At 51.8% G+C, this 21,525-nt stretch overlaps 1 long non-coding RNA gene across 1 annotated transcript; it reads right to left on the bottom strand.

The window, feature by feature from the left end:
* Window positions 1–64: 64 nt before the first annotated feature.
* Window positions 65–21,217, bottom strand: LOC104674361. The gene is made up of 7 exons (XR_004057367.1): window positions 21,094–21,217; window positions 19,983–20,202; window positions 11,057–11,164; window positions 10,714–10,778; window positions 10,022–10,103; window positions 9,092–9,229; window positions 65–3,512 (listed from the first exon to the last, which is right to left on the bottom strand). It is a non-coding gene; the product is annotated as an uncharacterized LOC104674361 (long non-coding RNA).
* Window positions 21,218–21,525: the final 308 nt, after the last annotated feature.

The following is a 21,525-nucleotide window of genomic DNA, read 5'->3' as shown; positions in this document are numbered from 1 at the left end:
GGTGGCAGAGTGCTACTTTCCTCATTCATGTCCTCCTAGAAAAACTGACCAGAGACATGGAAGGCTTTGCAAAGAAAATTTATTCATTGTAGGGTGCAAGAAAGGCAGGGGGTTCACAGCATAGGAAGAGACCTCTCCCAGAGGATGCCCTAGTACTCCCTCAGGAGGACCTGTGGGGCGTGGAAGGGTCCTGGTGATTCAAGCTACCTGAGTGCCATTGCTGCTCTCCTACTTCTGCCTCTCCAGCCTCAGTCTTTCCAGAGCCCTCCAGGCCAGCCTCTGGGAAGCACTGGAGCAGGCCTCGGGAGCATCCTCATCTTCCTGCCAAGGACCCCAAGGAACAGCCAATCCTGCAGGAATGCAGATGACCAGCAGCCATGGGCTCCAATCTGTATGAGGTTCTGTAACCCTGTAAACCCCTCCTCTCACCCCGCTGCCCAGTCCAGGTTTGGGCAAAACCCAGGGGATGGCATTAGGTGGAATTGTGGGAGAAGCCCAGCTAAAAGACTATTTGAGGTGACCCTGCAGGGCAGGGGTTAATGTCTCTATATGTGGGCACCGGCAAGGGGAGTCTGCAACTTTAGGGACCTCCTATAAGTGGCCAAACCAAACAGGATCTCTTTGGAGTCAGAGTACAGACTTCAAAGTCAAAGAGACTTGGTTTTGATCTCAGTTCTGGCACTTACAAGCTGTGTGACTTAGGACATGTAACTTAACTTTTCTGGGCCTCAGTGTCCTCATCTGCAAAATGGGTGTACCAATGACACCCACACACCATAAAATGATGAGGAGTCACTGCACTAAGGCATGTGACCTGGGACCTGACAGCCTTCTGCACTTAGTCACTCTTAATGCTTTTTTCCTTCCCAGTCCACTGGCCCCACAGCCAATCTGAAGTGACTGTAGCTGTGCCCAGGCCTCAGGGACCAGGTTTCCCAGACCCCTCTGGACAGCCCCATTACGCCTCTTCCTGCCCCCTGCCCCTGCTCCCTCCCAGGCTACTGAGGCACTACTGAGAGCTCTGCAGGCTGCTGCAGCCCCCGACCTAAGGCAGGTGTAGCCTGACCCAGTGCCACCAGGGAGGGTGGTGTGCAGCATTACCTCTTGGAGACACTTTCCAGGCCATTTACTCTTTCAGGGATGAAGTAGGGGTGGCAATTGCCCTACTGGGCACCCGCACCTCTTCTGCTCTGTGATGTCTTTCTCTCCAGACACATGCTGCTTATGCAAATAGGCCCATTCACAGCCCTGTTCCCCACCCCCCAGCACGGTGATACTTTTGGGCTATAGCCAAATGGGGACACTTCCCAGTTCACCATGTCCAACACTTGGCATGACCCCGGTGCCTCCAAAGGCCTCCTCCCCCAAACAAGCAGGTCCTCATGGCAGAGGGGCAATGTCTGCCTGGAATGAAACTGAGAGCCAAGATATAGCCACCATCCCCCACCCACCTCCCCTGTCCCTAGCCAAGCTCCTGGCTCTGCCCCTCACCTGCAGAGGAGCTCCAACAAACCAATTAACCTCTTTTGATTTGGTGAAACTGGAATAATGATACCCACATAAGCAAGACCCAGTGACAGTAAGCCTGGCACTTAGTAGGTTTTCGATTAACACTAGCAACTATGATGGTATGTGATTATTAGGCCCCAAAACGGCCCATGGCTGAAGCCACCACTAATTGTGGGATACTTTCTCCAGTAACATCACTACCACCCTCTTAAAGCACCCACGCCAAGTTAGTTGATAGAAGTTAAGCCTATTATACTGAACAATCCTTTACATCTTTCAATAAAAGTATCTTAGGAGCACGAAAAGAAAACAGAACAGTATAGAAGAGTGCATTCCCCCATGCCCACTCCCTAGAGGTAGCCTTCCAGTACATACTTCCATATATAAGCATACTTATGACTCACTTTTAAACATCTACAAAGAAGATCATACTCCACAGCCTGTTCTGTAACTTATTCTATTCACCTTATCATGTGAACTAGCCAACCTTCCACATCAACTTATATACGGACATCTACCACACTGACTTTTACAGCTGCATAGGTATTCCACAGTATGAACAGACCATAGGTTCATGTCCATTGCTTTACACTCTTAAAAGAAATGCTCTGATAAACATCCTTGTACGTAATTCTTCGGGAACTTTTACAAATATGCCCACAGAGTAAATAGTGCCATTTTTGTGACCAAGTATATTTGCCTTTTACATTTTGATATTGCCACATTTCAGAAAATATTGTAGAATTTACACTCCCCAACTGACAGTGCTTGAGAGTGTCTTAAAATAGGCATGTGATGGTACAGAAAACACAAAATTAGCCTGCCAGTTGGTACAGGCCACAAAGGCACCCACAGAGCCAGCGGAGAATGGCACTGGACTAACATGTTGTCCTTAGGGTTGTTCCCAGTGGTTTCTTCCTATCCAGGCCTCTATAGGCTAGGGGCCCAAGGGTGCCCTGAATCAGAAGGGAGTGGGGCCCACAGGGGGACTGGGTGGAGGGCAGGCCAGCATGTCCCGCCTGAATGATTTCCTGCAGCCATTGTCTCTGCCCTGCCTGGTCTCCTTGCGGGGAGTTTATTCAGGGGCCTTTGGAAAGGGGGCTAGGCAGGAGGAGGGTGTGCAGTCCTCACCAAAGGCACCCAGGAATGTGTCATAGGAGGGAGAGAAAGAGGAAGGGGGGGAACCCATCCCTGGGAGAGACGGGACGTCAAGAACCCCTGACTAATGAATAGAGAGTTTGCCCTTGAACCTCACTGGGTTTCGCCATTCTCAGGCACAGAACAAGAGCTGAGACACGTCTGAGCCCAGCTGCACAGGGACGGCGGCGGTTCATCTCAGACACTTTGACAGGCCGGGCCTTTTCCCTGCATAGCTCAGATCTGCCTCCGGGCTCCCCTGGCAACAGCACAGCAGCATGGCTCCCGGGTCCAGGCCCTGCCTGCTGTGAGCAGGAGGAGGGAGGAAGAGGAGCACCAAGGGGAGGACAGCTGGGGAGAGGGAGTCATTAACTCCTAGAAGGCTGGAGTCCCTTGCTTGGGCAACTTTGCCAGTGTGCTGCCCTTGGTCCTAGGCTGGAAACACGGTGAAGAGCTTCCGTTTGCTGGAGGCCTACCCAGAATGTTCCATGCACCTCAGACCCAAACAGATCTGACAAGAACAGACATAGTGAAGAAGGAGATGCTAGGCCAATGGGCCAAAGGCAAAGGCCCTTGAGGGATGGGTTGGGGTACATTTTCCCAGGTCCCCTGCCAAGTCCCAGATGGGCAGGATTACGGGGTCCTCTTCCTCCATCCTGGTCCCTGGCTGTTACAACCTCAGAACAGAGGCTACTTGTTCTCCCTTCGTGCTGGGCTTTTTCCCTTCTGAGGCTCTTGCATGTCCTGGGGTGGCTTGGCTCTGTGTTCCAATCCTGTGACCTTGGCAAGAGCCACAGTTCCTCTGTCTCCGTTTTCATAAAAGCTGAAAAGAGGTTGTCCGATCATACTTCACTTCACAGGACAATCTAAAGATAAGAGAAATAATATGTGAGAAGCTTTGCACTCTGGGGAGGAAGGTGTCCTATAAATCTCATTCAGGTATTATTAGGGCTGAAATTAGGTATTTCTGCCCCCTGGGGAAAGAGGGGCAGTGGGCTGGGGGGAGGCGCTCCTCCAAGGTTGTCTCAGCACTTCCCCAGCAGGGCAGTCCTGAAACTCAAAGGCAAGAGGTCAGGAAAGTTAAGCGTTTATGTCTGTGGCCTTTGAAGCCTCTGGGTACAGCTGGCACTAGGAGGTAAGACAGAACATCATTTCGAGGTACTTTATCTTTGTTATTTCTATGCCTCACTGCAACTTTATGAGAAAGGTGTGGTTATCTTCATGTCAGAAATAAGGAAATAGAGGATCAGAGAAGCTAAGGAGCTGGCCCAAGGTCACGCCAGTCATATAAGATGCTGAGCCCACATCTATGTATCAGCTGTACCAGTGGAAGAGCCGCCTAGCTGGGGTGCTGCGGAGAGGGGTCAGCACCAAAAAGTAGTGTTTCCCCCATGGTTGCTTCTCAGGGATTGGAGCTTTTGAGTCTAACAGTTCTGGCCTAGGGAAGTGGAATGGGGCAAGTCTCAAGGAGAACACTGCAAACCCACCTTGAGGGCCACCTGAGCAAACAAAGCCACCAAGGCAAACACCATTCAGAGCAAAGAGAAGTAGAAGAAAGGACAAAAGTATCCAGATTAGAGGCTGGGAGCATACCTAGGTGAGACTCATGTTCTCTGCCCAAGTCTTGCTCCAGAACGGGTCACTGCCCAGCCCCGTGCCCCTTGCTAGCAGTGAGCTGGGTTTTCATTTTTGTAGCCTCTAGGTAATGGTGCCTCCTTGCATCCCAGGCCAGCTGGAACAGGACAAAGCTAACTGTGCTTCCTGTAAGCCAGGGGGCTGGGAGCAGGGGTTACTGGCAGATAGCAGAGTAGAAGAAGCAGGAAGAACTCCCAGATGAAAAAATGCAGGGGCTAAAAGGGACCTCAGATACCATCTTATTCAATGCTTCTTTTCTTTTTTCTCTTTCTCTTTCTTTTTTAAGAAATAGGATCTTGCTCTGTCATCCAGGTAAGAGTGCAGTAGTGCGATCACTGCAGCCTTGGAACTACTGGGCTCAAGGGATCCTGCCTCAGCTTCCCAGGTAGCCAGAACTATGGATGCATGCCACCACACTTGGCTAATTTTTTCATTTTTTAAGAGTAGGGTCTCACTGTTCACAAACTCAGGCTGTTCTCAAACTCTTGGCCTCAAGAGAGCCTCCTACCTCAGCCTCCCCAGTTACTGGGATTACAGGTGTAAGCCACTGCACTAGCTCAATGCTACTTTTCTGGGTCCAGTAAAGGAGGTGGCTTGCCCAAGATCACTCAGTGGAAAAGTGGGCTAGAGTCCAAATCTCTGACTTCCAGCTAGGTAAAGTTATGTCTTTCTATGCCCTTGTCACTTAACCAGACCACCTTAGGCCGTCAAAGCCATTAATTTCACCCAACAAGGCAAAGAGATAGGCCAGGTAAAAGAAGTCAGTGTTGGCTAAGTGCATCACGTGTCCAGGTGTGGCCTCGGAAAGCCTGGGGCTGGGAGAAGATGCTGCCTGCCTTGAGGTCAAAATCTTTCCATGATGACAGAACATGGCTCCACACTACCCCAACACCACACTCCCATACGCCATAGTCAGATAACAGAAACCATGAACTTTCCCTGGCTGATTAAGAAACAGGCATGAGGAGTTCGATCAGAGCACAAACAGACCCTCTAATCCTGACCCACGGTGCTTCTGAGAAGAAGGGACAGGAAGGAGGGGCAGCTCTAGGGGACATGAGGATGGCGAGGGCCCACAGAAGCAGCTCTTCCTCAGAGCCTGGTGGCAGGTCTGCTGCCAGCTTGGGGCAGGAGCTGGGAAGGCCCTCAGCTCACTGCCCTCTGCTTCCAGGTCCTCTTTCAGGTCAGGCAGGGTGCCCCATGCTAGGCAGGCCTGACTTGCTTGAATGCAAAGATCTCAGGATCCTGTATCCTGTAACCTTCTCAGGAGCTGCCCTCAAGGGATGTCTGTATGCTTGCTGATAAATGGACTCATGATGGGGCAGAAAGACACAGGGACAAGTTCTGCTCAGCTGTGCCCTCCTCCCTGGGTGATGGTTTGGGCCAGCTGTCATTCTAACTGGTTGGTGCCCAACCTGTACAGGTGGTTAAATATTCTGAATGTCACCACTGTCCACATTCCCCAAATCCCAGCTATCTTAAATGACCTGCAGAACCTTAACTCCTTCATCTCTGCCCCATATCTAAAGGAAAAGGAGAAGAAAAATTAACCCCACTGAGTGTTTCCCATGTGCCCAAGAGTCTTCATAGCAGCTCCAATGGAGGTAGCGATTATGATGCTCATTTTATAAATGAGGGTTTGGAGGCTTTGAGACATCCAGGGTCTGCTGCAGAGTCATGGCAGAAGCAGAGCCCTGGGCCTCAGCCCACAGCATCTTCTCCTCTGTTCCTACCCTCCAGCCAAGGTCCAAGGCCTGGGGGCTGCCCCGGTTCTGCTAAGCTGGATGCCTCAGAACCACTCGGGCTTGCATTCACACCCCCACCTCAATTTCCTGTCTCTCCTGGCTTCTCTCAGGGCCCATCGCTGAGAGAATCGGGGGTTCATCTCAGGGGTTCTCTCCCCTGCTCATCTAGACAGGGAAGCCATTCCACCCAGCATACTTGCTTAGTTCTAGACAAATCCCCACCCCCGACTAACCCAACAGCATATTCCTGGCTGACCAGGGGGATGACACCTGCAACTTACAGAGACTTCTTCTAACTGGGATTGGCAGCCAGAGGATTTGGGGGCTGGGGTAAGGGTGGGGGCAGCTACCAAGCAATAAAAACTTAGCCATGCAGAAAGGGCCAGAAAGCCCTAATCTTGGGAACTTTCCTCCTGAGGGACAAAGAGGAGGTGACGCCCGACTGCATACAGGGTCTGTGCCTCAGCCTCCACTGGGTACCACCTGTGCTGGGTCCAGCCCTGCCGGGCCACTGCCTTAGGAGTGGGAGCTGCGCTCGGAATGTGATTCTCCAGCTTTGCATGACACTCTGTTAGCAGAGTGCGACTCCCAAGATCCCCTGTCACCTCCTAAAGCCTCTGCCAGCCTGCCCCCCAGCACCACAAGGATCACCAGATTAAGGAGCTCAGAGCTACAGCTGAGGCGGCTAAACCCTGGGAGGTAGGAATGGGGAGGGGCAGGGAGGCCAGTGGGCAGCTCTCCCAAGGCCCTGCTGCCCTGCCTCTTCTCCCAACCCATACTGTAGGCAACTCTCTCACTCTATCCCTGCCATGAAGCGCTAACTTCTATCTTCGTTTCTTCTTGAGCTTTGGACTATACCACCAGTTATCCAGCTTGAGTGAGGAGCAGTTCAGGGAGACAGGGAAAGGGGTAGAAAGAGAGGCCCCCCAGAAACAGAAATAAGAGAGAGAGAGGCGGGGAGGAAAAAGGCAGCCCAGATGGAAGGAACAAGTGCACTGCGTATGGGAACTGGCTGGCACAGCGGCATGGGAAGGAAGGTCCCTGCTGGAAGGGAGGTCCAGGGTCTCTCCCCTGCCTGGCCTGAGTGGCTACCTGAGGTTAATTCCAGAGGCTCCTTGTGGGTGGCTCTGGTCAGCTGCCTGGCCCCAGTGCAAGCTACATCCCACAACACCTGATGAGAGAGTGGGAGGGTGACAGAGATTGGGAGGCTGGCAAAGAAGGAACCAGACCCCCTGGACACTTTACCTGAGACCCCTGCACTAAACAGCAGGGTGATGCTTCATCCCACTCCTCACCTACCACCTGGGGTTATTCTGAAGGGCTGTGGAGAGGTGGGAACTCTGAAGTTCCCAGATGAACCCTGACCCTTCTCAGCCCTGTCCCCTGCCCATCCCCACCAACCCCATCCTAGGACCTGCAGGGGGCAACCAGGACACACCTAGGGCCCTGGCCAGCAGCTGCTCTCCCTCCAGCTTCTCGTTTGCCACTGCCGAGCTCCCTTCTGCTTGGCAGTCTCTGTGCAGAGAACCAGGGTCTGCTTCTCACTACTGCAGGTTAGGGATGAGGAAGAGCTCCTCTGTGAAGACCTGAGAAGACAGGCTCTGCCTGCTCTTGGTCCTCCCCACACTCCGAAAACAGGAGCCCGCACTGAATATCAACAGGGATGAAATCCTTTCTGCAGCACTCCCCTCCACCCCAGCCAGAATTCATTAGTCCCATTCCTGTCATTGTGCTAAATTAGCGAATGCTAAATCAACATAGTTTTGAAATGGTCACCACTGTTACCACCATCAGAGGCTTTCTGAGCTAGAAGAGAGCCAAGAGATTCCTGAAGTTCAACTCATTCCTCTTGCCAACAAGAAAACTAAGATTCAGGAGTTGGGGTCACTTGGCCTGCCTGAGGTCACATAGAAAACGGTAGCAAGGACATGCTTTACGCCCTGTCTACCAGACCCCTTTCTTTTCAGGCCAGGCCTCTATGAGGTCCTAAAAGGGAGTTTCTCCATCATATCCCACACAAGATCCTGGTCCAACCACAGGCGGCAGGGGTCTGGGGACAGGGGAGGCCGTAATGCGATCAGCAGACTGGCCATCTGGCTCGGGGACGGAGAAGAGTCCAGACTGGCTGTTTCTGCTGCCCGGTCCCAAGGGGCCCTGTGTCGCAAGAGACAGACTGCCAGATGGACAGGCACTGGCCTGGGTCTGGGAGGAAGCCAGTGGGTCCCAGCAGTCAGAGCTGACCAACTTTCAGACATGGAGGGGTGGCGGGAAGAAGGCATAGGGAGCAAAGCCAGGCCTCCCAGAGGGCAGAGAGACAGAACTATAGGATGGGAAAGCCGCAATTCCCTGGCCAGGCTCAGAGCCTGGCTCTCCAGGTAGGCCCAGCCCCTCTCAGCTCCAGGCCTCCAGGCTACTGGCCAGCCACAAACAGGGCCCCCTCCCGGGGAAAGGCAAACACATCTCCCCTGGCACCTTCTCAGACATGCATGCAAAACTAATTAACATGGGGAGACATGCGAGCAGCCGGCCAGCTCCACACCCTCGAGTCCACGCAAACAAGGCGAGCCCTTGTCCAGGGGACGTGCACAAAGCTTTGTTGCTAATTTAGGCATCTGTCTCTGTCTGGTCTGGTCCTCCTGCCTGCGCTGGGGTTTTTCCCAGCCCCTTGGACAATGCTGGGAACAGGCCCACCGATCCCTTATTCAAATCACACCCGGGACAATGAGCTCATTGTGCAGGCCACAGAAAAGGGGATGCTGGGGGGTGGGAGTGAATAACGGGGCATCAGGGAGTAGAGAAGGGTGGGGGGTGTACAGAAAATGGGAACCCAGGAAAGTGTTTACTAACACAGCCCCTGCAGCTGCCTTGGGCCCCTTGCCCTCTTCCAACCTGGCTTGGAGCTGGGGGGAAGTGCTGGGACTCAGAGGTGGGGGGCCCCAGAGTAGAAGGCTCGAACCTTCATTTTATTGACCTCTCCCACCTTCAACAGTTTATAGCTACCTCTGCACATCTAAGGCCAGGCACATTTTTTAATAGGGTGGTTTGGGGGCTTGTTTTATTCTTACTTCAGGCCTAAATGTGCAGATCCCAACTGCAGAAGAGGAGACAAGGCTGAGGGAAGAGATGTTGGCGGCTGTGTAGGGTGGGACCTGCTGTCTCGGCCATTGTCTTCAAGCAACGTTTCATGTTCTCCTCCTTTCCAGCTAATAAATTAGAGAGGAGACGGTGAGCTGCGAAGGGAGAGGCTCCCCATGGATGGCGGCAGAGGGCTAGAAGGCAAGTCTGGGAGCTCACAGCAGATGGGGCTCACCCAGCCCAGCGGCTGCTCACACCACACCTGGTCAGACACTCGCATGCAGCCCTACACAATGAGCAGTATGGAAAAAAATCCACAAACACACATACACACACACACACACACACACACACACACACACACATACACACACACACGCATCTCCTGAGGTCCCTGAGGACAGCGGGCTTTGAAATGCCCTCCCCCTTTACTGCCACCTCCCCCAGCTCCTTGTTGCACTTGAGCACGCCTAGACAAGCCGACAGAAACAGACACACATAGCCTGACACTGACACACAGACACACACAAAAACACACACACACACATATCCAGAGGCAGCCCCAGACACACACACTGACAATGGTGTAATGAATGCGGGAGGGCGAGAACATTCAGTCAAAAGCCCATACCCTGGCTGCCCAGCACCGGGATGGCTAAAAGGTTATGGAGAGGCTGTGAACTGGCTCTCCCAACAACCTCCTCCCCAAGGCTCCCAGGACTGCTGCCGGTGACACAGGAGGTGAAGTAAAATACCGTTTCAGGCATCCAGATAGAAGCAAATTCCTCCAGAGACAGAAAAGTTTGGAACTGGTCTCAGCCCTTAGTCAGTATTGGCTGAACTGTCTGGAATTTTTTTTATAACCAAAGAAAGGGTGCTCAAAACTCATCTGAAGTATCCTGCATTTTGAGATGATATACCTTGAAGCTGGGGCAAAGTGGAGCCTTGCTAGGATAGTTTCCTACTGCAGTACAATCCACAGGTTACAGTGATTCCTTCCTGCTGTTAAGAAAAAAATTCTGTAAAGGGTATCATAGGATGAAGAGGAACACAAATGGTTAAAGTATCAGAAATTCTTTAAAATGTGTTTCTGGGGATCCCTCTACCATCCCAGAGGAATGGAACTATAGTAGGTTGAACCATAAGAAATTGTCAATATTTGACTATTTTTCATCAACAAGAAAGAAATTTCATATGGGTCAACCTAGTAGGTGCTGATTCCAAGAACCACCAAGGATATTTTCCCCTTTTAAATTAAATTACATTTTTTTAAGAGACAGGGGTCTCATTCTGTCACCCAGGCTGGAGTGCAGTGGCGTGATCACAGCTCACTGCAGCCTGGAACCCCTGGGCTCAAGTGATCCTCCAGCCTCAGCCTCCCGAATAGCTGTGACTGCAGGTGTGCCATCATACCTAATATTTTCCCTTTTTAAATTGTCCTTCCCAAACTGGGTTATTTTCTCCCTGAAGTAGAAAAAAAATAACAGTATTCTAAAACCTAAATCTACCTTGGACCATCCATCTACAGCCACATAAATACATCTTTCCAGCAGCTGGAAAGAACTGCAAACACACATGTGCAGCCCAATGCCCATGTCAGGAAGGGACCCACCTTCGGACTCCCGCCACCAGGGCTTCTGCTTCTCTTTTTGCTGTCTTCTGACTCCAGAGCATGTCCTGGATGGGGACAGAGGAACATGAGAGGGAAAATAGAACTGGAAATTGGTCAACTGCACACCCGGCCTCTCTAGCACTGGACTCAGCATGTGCTCTGCCTTGGAAGAAGCATCTCCTGGGCAGCCTCATAACTGAAGCACATGCTGTCCACTGGCCGCCATATTCAAACCCAAGGCCAGACTCTGTGCATGCAGTATTCATCCAGCAAATCACCTCCAGGAGACCCAGGCAATGGAAGCCAAAGGGTGTGGACGCCACCCAGCGTAGGGAAGGCCTACTCATTGCCAGCATCTGGACATCCACTGGTCCTGTTGCTCACTGTCACAGAAGTCAGAGCACACCATGTCTTCCTGGGAAATCACCATCACCAATCTCTCTGGGGTTTCCTAAGGAAGGAAAGGTTGGAGGCTTCAGAAGCAGAGTCCAGCACTGCTCTGTGTCTCACCACCTGCTTCTCACCTGGCCACAGAGGAAAGCCTGTTCCATGTGTGCCCATCCTGCCCACCAGCAGCAGCTGCTGAGGGTGCACACTTCCCCTGAAAATGTAGCTAAGGACCTGAGGCTCTATTTAAAGATACAGAACCACCTTCTATACAGCCAGAAGTGGCAGAGTCCCTCTTATATCCTTGACAAATGCTATGTAATTTCTTTTTTCTTTTTTTTTTTTTTTTGAGATGGAGTCTCGCTCTGTCGCCCGGGCTGGAGTGCAGTGGCCGGTTCTCAGCTCACTGCAAGCTCTGCCTCCCCGGTTTACGCCATTCTCCTGCCTCAGCCTCCGAGTAGCTGGGACTACAGGCGCCCGCCACCTCGCCCGGCTAGTTTTTTGTATTTTTAGTAGAGATGGGGTTTCACCTTGTTAGCCAGGATGGTCTCGATCTCCTGACCTCATGATCCGCCCGTCTCGGCCTCCCAAAGTGCTGGGATTATAGGCTTGAGCCACCGCGCCCGGCCGCTATGTAATTTCTGAGAGCTTTATCTTACTAACATACACACACCAACGTCAACAAAACCGCCAAAATAGCAATAATAATAAGATGAAACTTATTGCCCTTCCCATTCCTGGAAGGCAAGAAAGAATGACAGAGGCTGCAATTTGGGCTTTAGGGCTAGTGAATTCATTTGCAGGACTAGGCCCAACCCAGGGGCTGTAAGAATTACTCCCCAAAACCTCAGCTGTATGAAGAGAGGCAGCTGGGTATCCCCCATTGCTAACTTATATACAGGCCCACTTGCCAAAAACTGTACTCAGGATCCAACCTGGGTGCAGGGTAGCATGAGAACCAGGGTACAATTCTAGCCTTGGTGCTCTGAACAGCATCTGATTTCTTCTGAGGAAGAAAAACCTACATGAATTCATCAAGATGTAATTTATTGTTTGATTACATTTAAGATGTTTCCTACCAATCTCAAAAGTAAATCTCGATAGATTACTGCTATTTTGATTTATAAAATCAAACTGCCTTTTAGTCTGGGTGTGGTGGCTCAGGCTGTAATCTTTTTGTTGTTGTTGTTGTTGTTGTTTTTGTTTTCTTGGTGAGACAGAGATTTACTCTTGTTGCCCAGGCTGGAGTGCAATGGCACGATCTCGGCTCATCGCATCCTCTGCCTCCCAGGTTTAAGCGATTCTCCTGCCTCAGCCTCCCAAGTAGCTGGGATTACAGGCATGTGCCACCACGCCGGCTAATTTTGTATTTTTAGTAGAGACGAGGTTTCACCGTGTTGCCCAGGCTGATCTTGAACTCCTGACCTCAGGTGATCCGCCCGCCTCTGCCTTCCAAAGTGTTGGGATTACAGGCGTGAGCCACTGTGCCCGGCTCATGCTATAATCTCAACACTCTGGGAGGCCCAGGTGGGAGGATCGCTTGATGCCAGGAGTTTGAGACCAGGCTGGGCAACAAAGAAAGACCCTGTCTCTACAAAATAAATTTTTTTATATATAAAATAAATATAAAGGTCTGGGTGTGGTGGCACATGCCTGTAGTCCCAGTTACTCTGGAGGCTGAGGCAGAATTGCTTGAGCCAGAAGTTCGAGGTTACAGTGAGCTATGATCAGGCCACTGTACTCCGGCGTGGCCGACACAGCAAGACCTTGTCTCAAAAAAAAAAAAAAAAAAGGTGTTTTTAAAATGAAGAAAGGGAAACTGAAATGTCACAATTCTATACAGAAACAATGGAATCTAGAGAATTACAGTTCTAGCTGAGGCTAAACGACAGCTTAAGGTCATAACGGGCAAAGCATGACATGGCCTCTGACGCTGTTCTCCCAGGCTCTTGGGACATGGAGAGGGGCAGGAAAGTCAATAAGCCACAAACTGATGATAACTGTCAGACCCGGAGTGCCTGCTAATCTAGCACACCACCTCTGCTAGCCTGGCCTTCCAGCTCTAGACGGATATATGCCTTTCCACATCACACAAGCGAAAGTGCTGGGCCAGGGACTGTGGTTTCCTTCTCTGTATCCCCAGGGCCTTGCCCAGAGGCTGACACATAATGTGTGGTCAATAGACACTGAATGAATAAATGAGTGTGGTAAGAAAAAACACAGTGTGGCATGGGAAGACTTCCAGTTTCAGAGCCCCGCAGTTCCCTTGCAAAGTGGGAAATGGCTCCACAGCACATCCCTGGGGCTGCTGACGTCCAGGCCAGGTACCATAAGAGGTGAGTGGCACAGGGTGGGTGTGGCTGCTTAGCTCAGGTTGGCCCGGGCAGCACAAGGCCTGATAGCCTCCAATGCCCACCAGTCTTGCACATGGTGACCAAACCAATTCTCTTAGCCTGCTCCCTACCTCGTCATTCTTATCCTCCACCATCTGACCTGACCTATATCCAAATCTCAGGCCCAGTAGAGCAGGAATCCTCCTCCTGCTTCATCTCCACAAAAAAAGGCCCTAGTCGAAGAGTTCTCCCCATTGGCAGGGATGCTGTCTTGCCCTCTCGACAGCCTAGAAGACCTGTTTGGGCACAGTGAGGCTTCTCCACCCCAATCTAATTCCTCTTCTCTTAACTCCCAAGGACAGAGACAAAACATCAAAACACTCTGCTCCTTGGATGTGTGCCACCTTAGGCTGGTAATAGCTAGTTTCTCTGCTCCTAGAGGTCAGGAGTTCTCCCTGCACTGCAGAGCTTATGGCTGGTCTGTAAACACCACAGCTTATTGTAGAGTGACTAACAGAGAGCTGACCCTGGTCCCTTGCTGGCCACCTTACCTGGCCTTCACTCGTGACAGACCAGCAAGATGGGGGATGCATCTTGAGTGTCACAAGGTAAGTATTACTATTCCCAATTTTGCAGATGGGAAAACTGGCTCAGATGAAGAGGGGAAGGAGTGTCCTGTGGGCTCTGAATTAGATCAGACCAACCCCTCCACCTGGATACCCACTGGGCCACACTGCCTCTGCCTTACACCACCATGGTCTCGGAGTCTGTCACCCACAGTAGAAGAGAGAACAGTGAACTCGATACTGGGTAAAAGAAGTTGCACATTCAAAGGGAAGGGTGGCTATAAACTTGAGACTTGTTTCTTTACTCCCCTTTTCCCCAGCACTCATCAAGGAGGTAACATGCCTTCAGAGGCATCTGCCACCTCTCCTAACCTAAGGAGACAGTAGGAGCTATGGTGCAGAACTGGGCAGATAGGAGGAAGGCTTGACATTCTCTGCTTAAGGACAAGATGAGATGGGACAGAGGATGTGGGCCCCCTTCCCTCCTCCAGAAGACCATGGGTGCTGCATCGGGGGATACAACATTGCAAAAAGCAAAAGGCCAGCCTCATCCTGAGCAGCCACAGTCCCTTGGCACTGTAGGCAGACTGGTAGGCTTGGGCCAACCCCCTAATTTTACAGACTGAGGCACAGCAGGGATATGGAGCACACAATTAGGAGATAAATCCGGACTGGGTGGTATGCTGCTCACCCCTCTAGCACTGTACCAAGGCTCCCAGGGACCCAGCATGGAGCCCTCTCATCTTGATTCTCCAGGTGTACTGCCAGCCCCAAGCAGGAGACACTGCAGAGGCATCCTTTGGCAACCCAAATGAACTCAAGCTGCTTCCCAAAGCCCAGGCTGATTCTTTGGGAGACAAGGACTCACTGGGGGCTGATAGTCCCTCCTATGCAAGGGCTATAGCTCCTGTAACACACCCCACGCAGTCACCCAAATGGCATTTGGCTTAGAAAAGAAGGGGAAATCCCTGGTCCAATTTACTATTCTTTTTTCTCCCCAAGAGACAGCCCTCAAAGGAGATATAATATACAAAGCATTAGCACAGAACCTGGCACAGAGTAAGTGCTCAGTAAATGGTTCCTGTCCCCATGATCATGACTCATTATGACTTCCTCGATGCCCATTTCTCACCTCCCAGGTTCATGTGAGGAGCCTTCTTTTTATAAATTCAAGGCTTAGTGGAGCTGGAAGACCTTTAACCCAGTCCAGGGTTTCCAGGCAGGAAACTGGAGTTTCTGAGGGAGAAAGGGGGCTGGAGGCAAGCCCAGACCCACAGCCAGGGGTCCTCCAAGGGGAGAAAGCTAACTGAGGCCCCTCTGCCCTTTGACAGCAGTATGAGCCCAGCACCTCCCCGGAAAATCTCTCTGAGGCCCTGAGGCTTGGCAGGGAGCCAGGGCAGGAGGCCTCTCCAAGAAGATGCTGGCTCTGAGCCAAGACGCATCCCAGAAGCTCCAGCTCAGGGAGAGCAGCAGAGGCTGAGGGGAGGAGGGGCAGCCAGGAGAGGGGTGACAAGGAGCCCTCGGGCCAAAGGAAACAAACCTGCTGAAAGTGGGTTTGGCACGAACCTGGGATGCATGGCTGCCTTCCCGTGCCCTGTGGTTTCTGCACATCTGGGAGACTATGAAATCACTGCTAGGGATGGGGGAAAGAGGACGATCCTCCTGTTATCTACAGCTGTGCCCATTCAAACTCTACTGGGGCACTGCTAAACCTTCATCCAAAGATTCTTCTGGGGTTTACCTATTGGCTGCCTTGTCCCCACCTTAAATGCTGAAAATCCAATGTTGCCTACAGATTCAAGCCACGACTTCTGCCTCCAAGGACTGAGGGGTAATCTCCAATTAAAGGGCCGTACTAGGCACTCCTAAAAGCCCCTTAAGGCCCGAGGCTCTCTATGTGCCTCTTCTCTAGCTTTTCCATGGACCTCTATGCACAGAGCCCTGTGTGGCCACAAGCCTCCTGGGGGAGATCAGGATTAGTTACAAAGCACTGGGGATGGAAGAGGTCTTGAGCCTCTAGTGTAGACCTCACTGTCCATTGAAAATACGTCACTTCCAAGCATAATTTTAAATGTTTCAGAAGCTTCATTAAAAAGTAAGAATGAACATGTCATTTTAACAATATATTGTACTTAACCCAACATTATCATTTCAACATGCCACGTTGACCACATTTCATGAGATCAACAGCATGGGTGTCTAGTGGTTATCATACAGGACAGCACAGCTCTGGACAACAGCAACCTCTCCCCATTTTCAGACGAGGATGAGAATGTGGTCCAAGTATCTAAGAAAAGGGCAAGAGGATAGAAAGGGAAGCCCCAGCTGTGCCCATCAGCCTTTCTCTTCAGTTTCCAAATACACAGTCATGGCCTATGAAATAGATAATTTTATGATCAATCAAATTCAGGGAGACTACAACATAAACCTATTTTGAAGCAGACAACCCAGAGAGGAGCAGAAATGAATATACTTGACATTACAAGGCTAAGGAACAAAGACCAACAGGAAGACACAAGAGGGAGGCTCTGGGAGACCTCTGCATTAGATGCCAGTCTTGCTAAGGACCTCTGTTTGTACAATCTCTGCTCAGGGCTACCTGGCTCCTATGGTGTGTAAATACTCCAGCACTGGGTCTGGTGAATTTTCTACCATGTATCCCTGTAGGAACTACCCACAAAAGCTCCTCTCTGCTTTAGAAGGCAAGAACAAGTCGTGCATTTACCCAGTGCTTCTAGTCTTCTTACTCCGAGTCGCCATGCCAACACACAGTCATAATTACCGAGGAACGCGTCAATAGTGGCAGCATTGACAAAGACACTATATCAGGGCCTGTAAGCTAAGCAAGGTCAGGCTCCTCGAAGCCCCCCAGCTTCCTGCCCACTTCCTTTATTCCACTCTGATCCATTTCTTTCTCTTCATTCTTTTTCTCCCACCCAGATGGTCTCTGATTATATTTTCTCTGTAGAGAAAGGAACTACAGCTCAGCATATAAAACACTTTTATAGCAATTGGGAGACAGGTTCTCCTTGGAGTCCTGATTTTAACTTGTGGGAAAAGTCCCTTTAACATCCAGGCCTCAGTTATTTTGCCGTGAATGGGGAGAATATTTTAGATATTGCCTATTCAGCAGATGGGTGGCTGCATTTAATTCGCCTTCTAAATTCAGGGCTGATTTGTGTTATCTAGTCAACTCTAAGATCATCTTTCTGATCTGCACCACAGGTACCAGAAGCTCAGGGAAACAAAGACGGTTCAGATCAGAGAGGGAGCTGGTTTTAACACCTCAAGAACAGCAGGGCTTGTATTTCTCCCCAGGAAAGGCAAAAATCTCAAAAAAGGAGCCAGGAGCAGCTGAATGGTGGGCTCTATCAGATTATAAAAAGACAAGTGGGATGGATGAGAACTATCAGGCTAAATGACAAGCATCCTGAGGCCCCCAGTGAAACAGGACATGCACCCATTTAAAATGAGAGGTCAGAAAAAGAAGGCAGACAGCCATCACCAGAGCCCTATGCAACAGCGCCCCAATTTCAGAACACCCAGTGCACCAACATCTGAACTTACAAAGGAGATAAATTGGAGGTTGATGATTAGCATCACAAAATGATTATTCCCTTTGTAAAAGGCTTCACTGCAGGACTGCTTTAAATAGTGCATTTAAACCATGATCTGATTTGCTAAATTCGATTTATACACATCTACTGCCTAAGCTGGCGTGCGGCTGTATTTACATGTCTTCCCTTGGCACAGAGGAGGGGAGAAGCCAGCCATTATTTGGGGCCTTTAATCCTTGTAGACAGTAACTAATCTGAGAAGCTGAACCCTGTTTTTCTTCCACAGCTGGGGCTTTAGCTGCAAACCAGCCCTAGTCACCTACCCTGCTTTGTTCATGCAGATTCTACCCAAAGACGACAGAATTTGGCCAGGATCTGTTGGAGCCTTTCCGCCAACAGGGACTCCCATCAAGAAGCACAACCCTCCCCACACCCAGGGGTGACACCTTTCCAGCCTAGAATTCCAGAGAATCTGGTCTGTTGCAGGTCACTAAATTTATTCAGCACCTACAGTTATCATGCCAGGGATTCAAATGCTACCTTTTGGGAGCCATGGAAATTTACTAATCTCAGTCACATTCTGTGATTCGTACTTAAGCCGTGGGAATTAAACCTGAGCAAGTACAGAAAGGCTGTCTCTCCACCCAAAGAGGACAAAAAAATGAGTCAGCCAGGTCTCATGGCCACTGTGCTGGTGGGGAAACCTCCCTTAGTTCACCTAAAGGGACTTGCAGGTGTTACTGACAACATAGTCCCCCAAGAGACAAATGACTCTTTCCTATAAGGTCCAATAATGTGATGGGGCAGAATAGGATGACTGACAAAAGGGAAAACACACTACCCACCTCGTACCACTTGCCAGGAGAGAGACCTAGGGAATTAAGGATCAGGAACCTAACATTAAAAAAATAAAGGCCCCCTAGAAAACTGAAGTCAGGGACTTCCCCTCTACCACCACCCCCATCCCCTCATTATCAGAGGTTTTAGCCCCACTCAATTATCAAATATTTAGAGACACCCACAATGATGAGTCCAGCCCAGCACTAGGAACTGGGGGAAAAGAAAGGAACAAGGCAGCATCCAGGTCTGAGCAATTTATAGTGAGGAATGGAGTCGCTAGACCACAATGAAACTGTCTCCAAGTTGAGAAGCCCACTAAAGCCTGGTCATGAGAGGATGGGAACTGGACTGGGAGTCAGGACCTGGGTCTCAGTCCTCACTGTACTAGCTAATTTTGTGACCCTGGTGAAAATCACTTAACCTCTCTGGACCTGGTTCCTCATCAGTGACATGAGCAGTTGACCTACATAACCAGTAAGCTTTACATTTTCTATAAGTCTCATGCAGGAAAAACGTTCATCTCTCTAAATTCCTGATGAGTTTCATTTTAAAAACAAGGTTATCACCATCATGTTTTCTTTTCGTGGCTGCCAGGAAGCTCAGAACAATCACATTATTCAGTCACACAATCTGAGGCCAGGGCTTTAGACTGGGAGGTTGGGGGATGACAGGAGAGCCCTCACTTGTGAGGCAGGGCTGTGTGGGGATGGGGACTTGGATTCAGGAGAGGCTTGGTGCTTATTTGAAAGACAAAACCACAACGGTGATGAATCCCTGTGTTCCTGTGTATGTGCAGAGATAGGTTGGGAACGCAGGCCTTGGGGCAGATAGCCCTGAGTCCACAACCGGCTCTACCACATCCTAGCTATGGCAAAAGACACAAATAGTGAATCATCACCCTGTCTGTCAAGGTGAGGTCGAATTCTCTTGAAGCTGTTAGCAATAGCCCTGGCACAAAGTGGGACTCCAAAGACACAAACTAGTATTACTGAAGTTTCTTGGTCACTCTGCATATAAATGCACACATCTGGGATCTGCTTCAAGGCAGCGGTGGATCAATGCGGAAAGCTAGAAAAACAGTGATTGTGCTTAAATTATTCACGAGGGTAGGATAGGGGCAAAGGAAGCAGAAGGCAGAAGGCCCCCCTCTTAGGCCTGGAGGGGGCAAGCTCAAACGTGCAGCTCCAATGCCCGGCCCGCTTCATCCGCATCTGACCCGCAGCCTGCCCTGGGATGGTGTGAATGGAGCCTCCAGGCCGGTCCTCAGCCCCAGCCACACGGACCATGAAGGCCCTCGCCAGCTACCGTCCGGGTTTCGAGGCCCACGGCTCCCTGGCCCGTGGCTATCCTTGCACTTGGGACCACACTCAGCCCCAGGAGGGCGGCCTCGGCCCGCTCGCCATGTCGGGCTTCGCGGTTCCAAGAAAACGCGGGCGTTAGCCACGCACCTAGCACTCCTCGAAAATAATCAAAGAGCTCGAAGCGCTCTCGCTTGCAGACTCCAAAATAACGCCATTGTTCCCCACGCGGGGAAGGCCGTTTCCGCCCCTGCCCGGGTTGGGCAGCCCAGTGAGGAGGGCTCTTACCGGACGCCTTTCTCCCCAGCAGCCACGACACGCACAGCCGGGCTCGGCGGCTGCGGCTCCGGGGACCGGGCAGCCGCGACGGAGGATCCGGCTGGCTCTGGGCAGGAATACGGCAGCCATTCGCTCCTCTAGGCCTCGGGGTAATGAATAACGGGGCATCTGTCTGGGGCGAGCGGGCAGGGCGCGCTGGACGCGCGTTCAGCTTCGGTGGGCCGCGCGGCTGGGGCGAGTGTGAGGAGGGGATCGGCGGGACCTTGGCGTGGTGACCTCCCGGGTGCCCACGCAGCCATCTTGCCGCCCCTCTTCGCGCTCTCAAAATGGCCTCCCGGGTCCGCGGCGCGGGCCGAGGGGAAACAGCCGCTGGCCTGCCGGCGCCCTTCCTTCCTGCCTCCCCAGCCCCGGGCGTCCAGTGGGCGCGCGCCCCCAGCGCCCGCACTCTGGGGCCTGCCACGACCTTCCCGGCCTGATGCCAGCTCTGGGCTGCGGGCGCTTCGGGTTGCGAAGGCCGTAGGCCCAGGCGGTGCCCTGGCATAGACAAGGTGTGAATGCTTGGAAAGGATTCTTTGCTTAGGCTCTTGCCGTACCGCGGCTTCCGAGTTTGTGCCTCTTTTCCCAGTTTCCCTAGCTCTGGGTGGGCAGCGCGGGTCCAGGCCCTGAGCTCCGCGGGGGCCGGCCTGATCCTGCGCAGGCGGGAAGCAGCCACGCCACTCCCAGCTAAGGCTCTAGCAACCGAGCGCCTCAGGCTCCCGCGAACTGCGGGTGTCCAAGAAGCCGCCTCCGGTGCTAGAACCGCCAGAGCCGCCATTTACTTTGCGCCCACTGTGTGCTACACGCCGTGCTCTGCCAAATTATGTCATAGAGCACAACAAGCCAGCAGGTGTATGGTTAAAGCCATTTCACAGGTTGAGGGTGAGGGATGACATTGGATCCGGGCCTAGGGAGGAGGGGAGTAGTCTTGCTGGTGACCCAGGTAAAAACATAGGCGCACTACCAACCTGATCCTGGAATTTCCCAACCTCCCAACCCGCAGCCCACTCTCTGAGACATCTGGGGCGGAGTGCGGGTGCGGGCAGCCAGCTCCTCCTCCCACTCCCTGGCTCTGGTCGCTCACCTCTCCTCCGGTGGGCCCTCCTACTAGTAAGTGCTGCTAGCTGCTGGCGAGTTCGTGACTGCGAAGAGGGCGCTGATCGCAGGCGGGAACCGCGCCAAGGAGGGAGGCACCACCAGGGGAGTAACTGTAAAACAGAGCCGAGATATCAGGCACCCCCCACGACCGCCCAGAAACATGCCGGGCCTTCTTGAAGGTGCACTCAGGGTCGCCTAGCGTTGGCCTGGGGGCGGAGACACACGCGTCCTCAGGTCACAACCACAGCCTGAGGAGGTTGCTGGTCACTGGTGGCGCCTCAACCATGCCCTCTCAGGACGCAGGAAAGAAATCGGGTGGGGGCACCGGCTAAGGGGGTTGGGGGTCTCTGGCTGTTCCGTCTCACCCGGAGCTCCTTACCCGCCAGCTAGCCACGCTTCCAGTCATCCGCTTGGCTAC

The sequence above is a fragment of the Rhinopithecus roxellana genome, chromosome 5 (assembly GCF_007565055.1).
Source record: "Rhinopithecus roxellana isolate Shanxi Qingling chromosome 5, ASM756505v1, whole genome shotgun sequence".
In the NCBI taxonomy this organism is placed as follows: domain Eukaryota; kingdom Metazoa; phylum Chordata; class Mammalia; order Primates; family Cercopithecidae; genus Rhinopithecus; species Rhinopithecus roxellana.
Note: the sequence above shows the minus strand (reverse complement) of the source record. Positions and strands in the feature narration are given on the sequence as shown.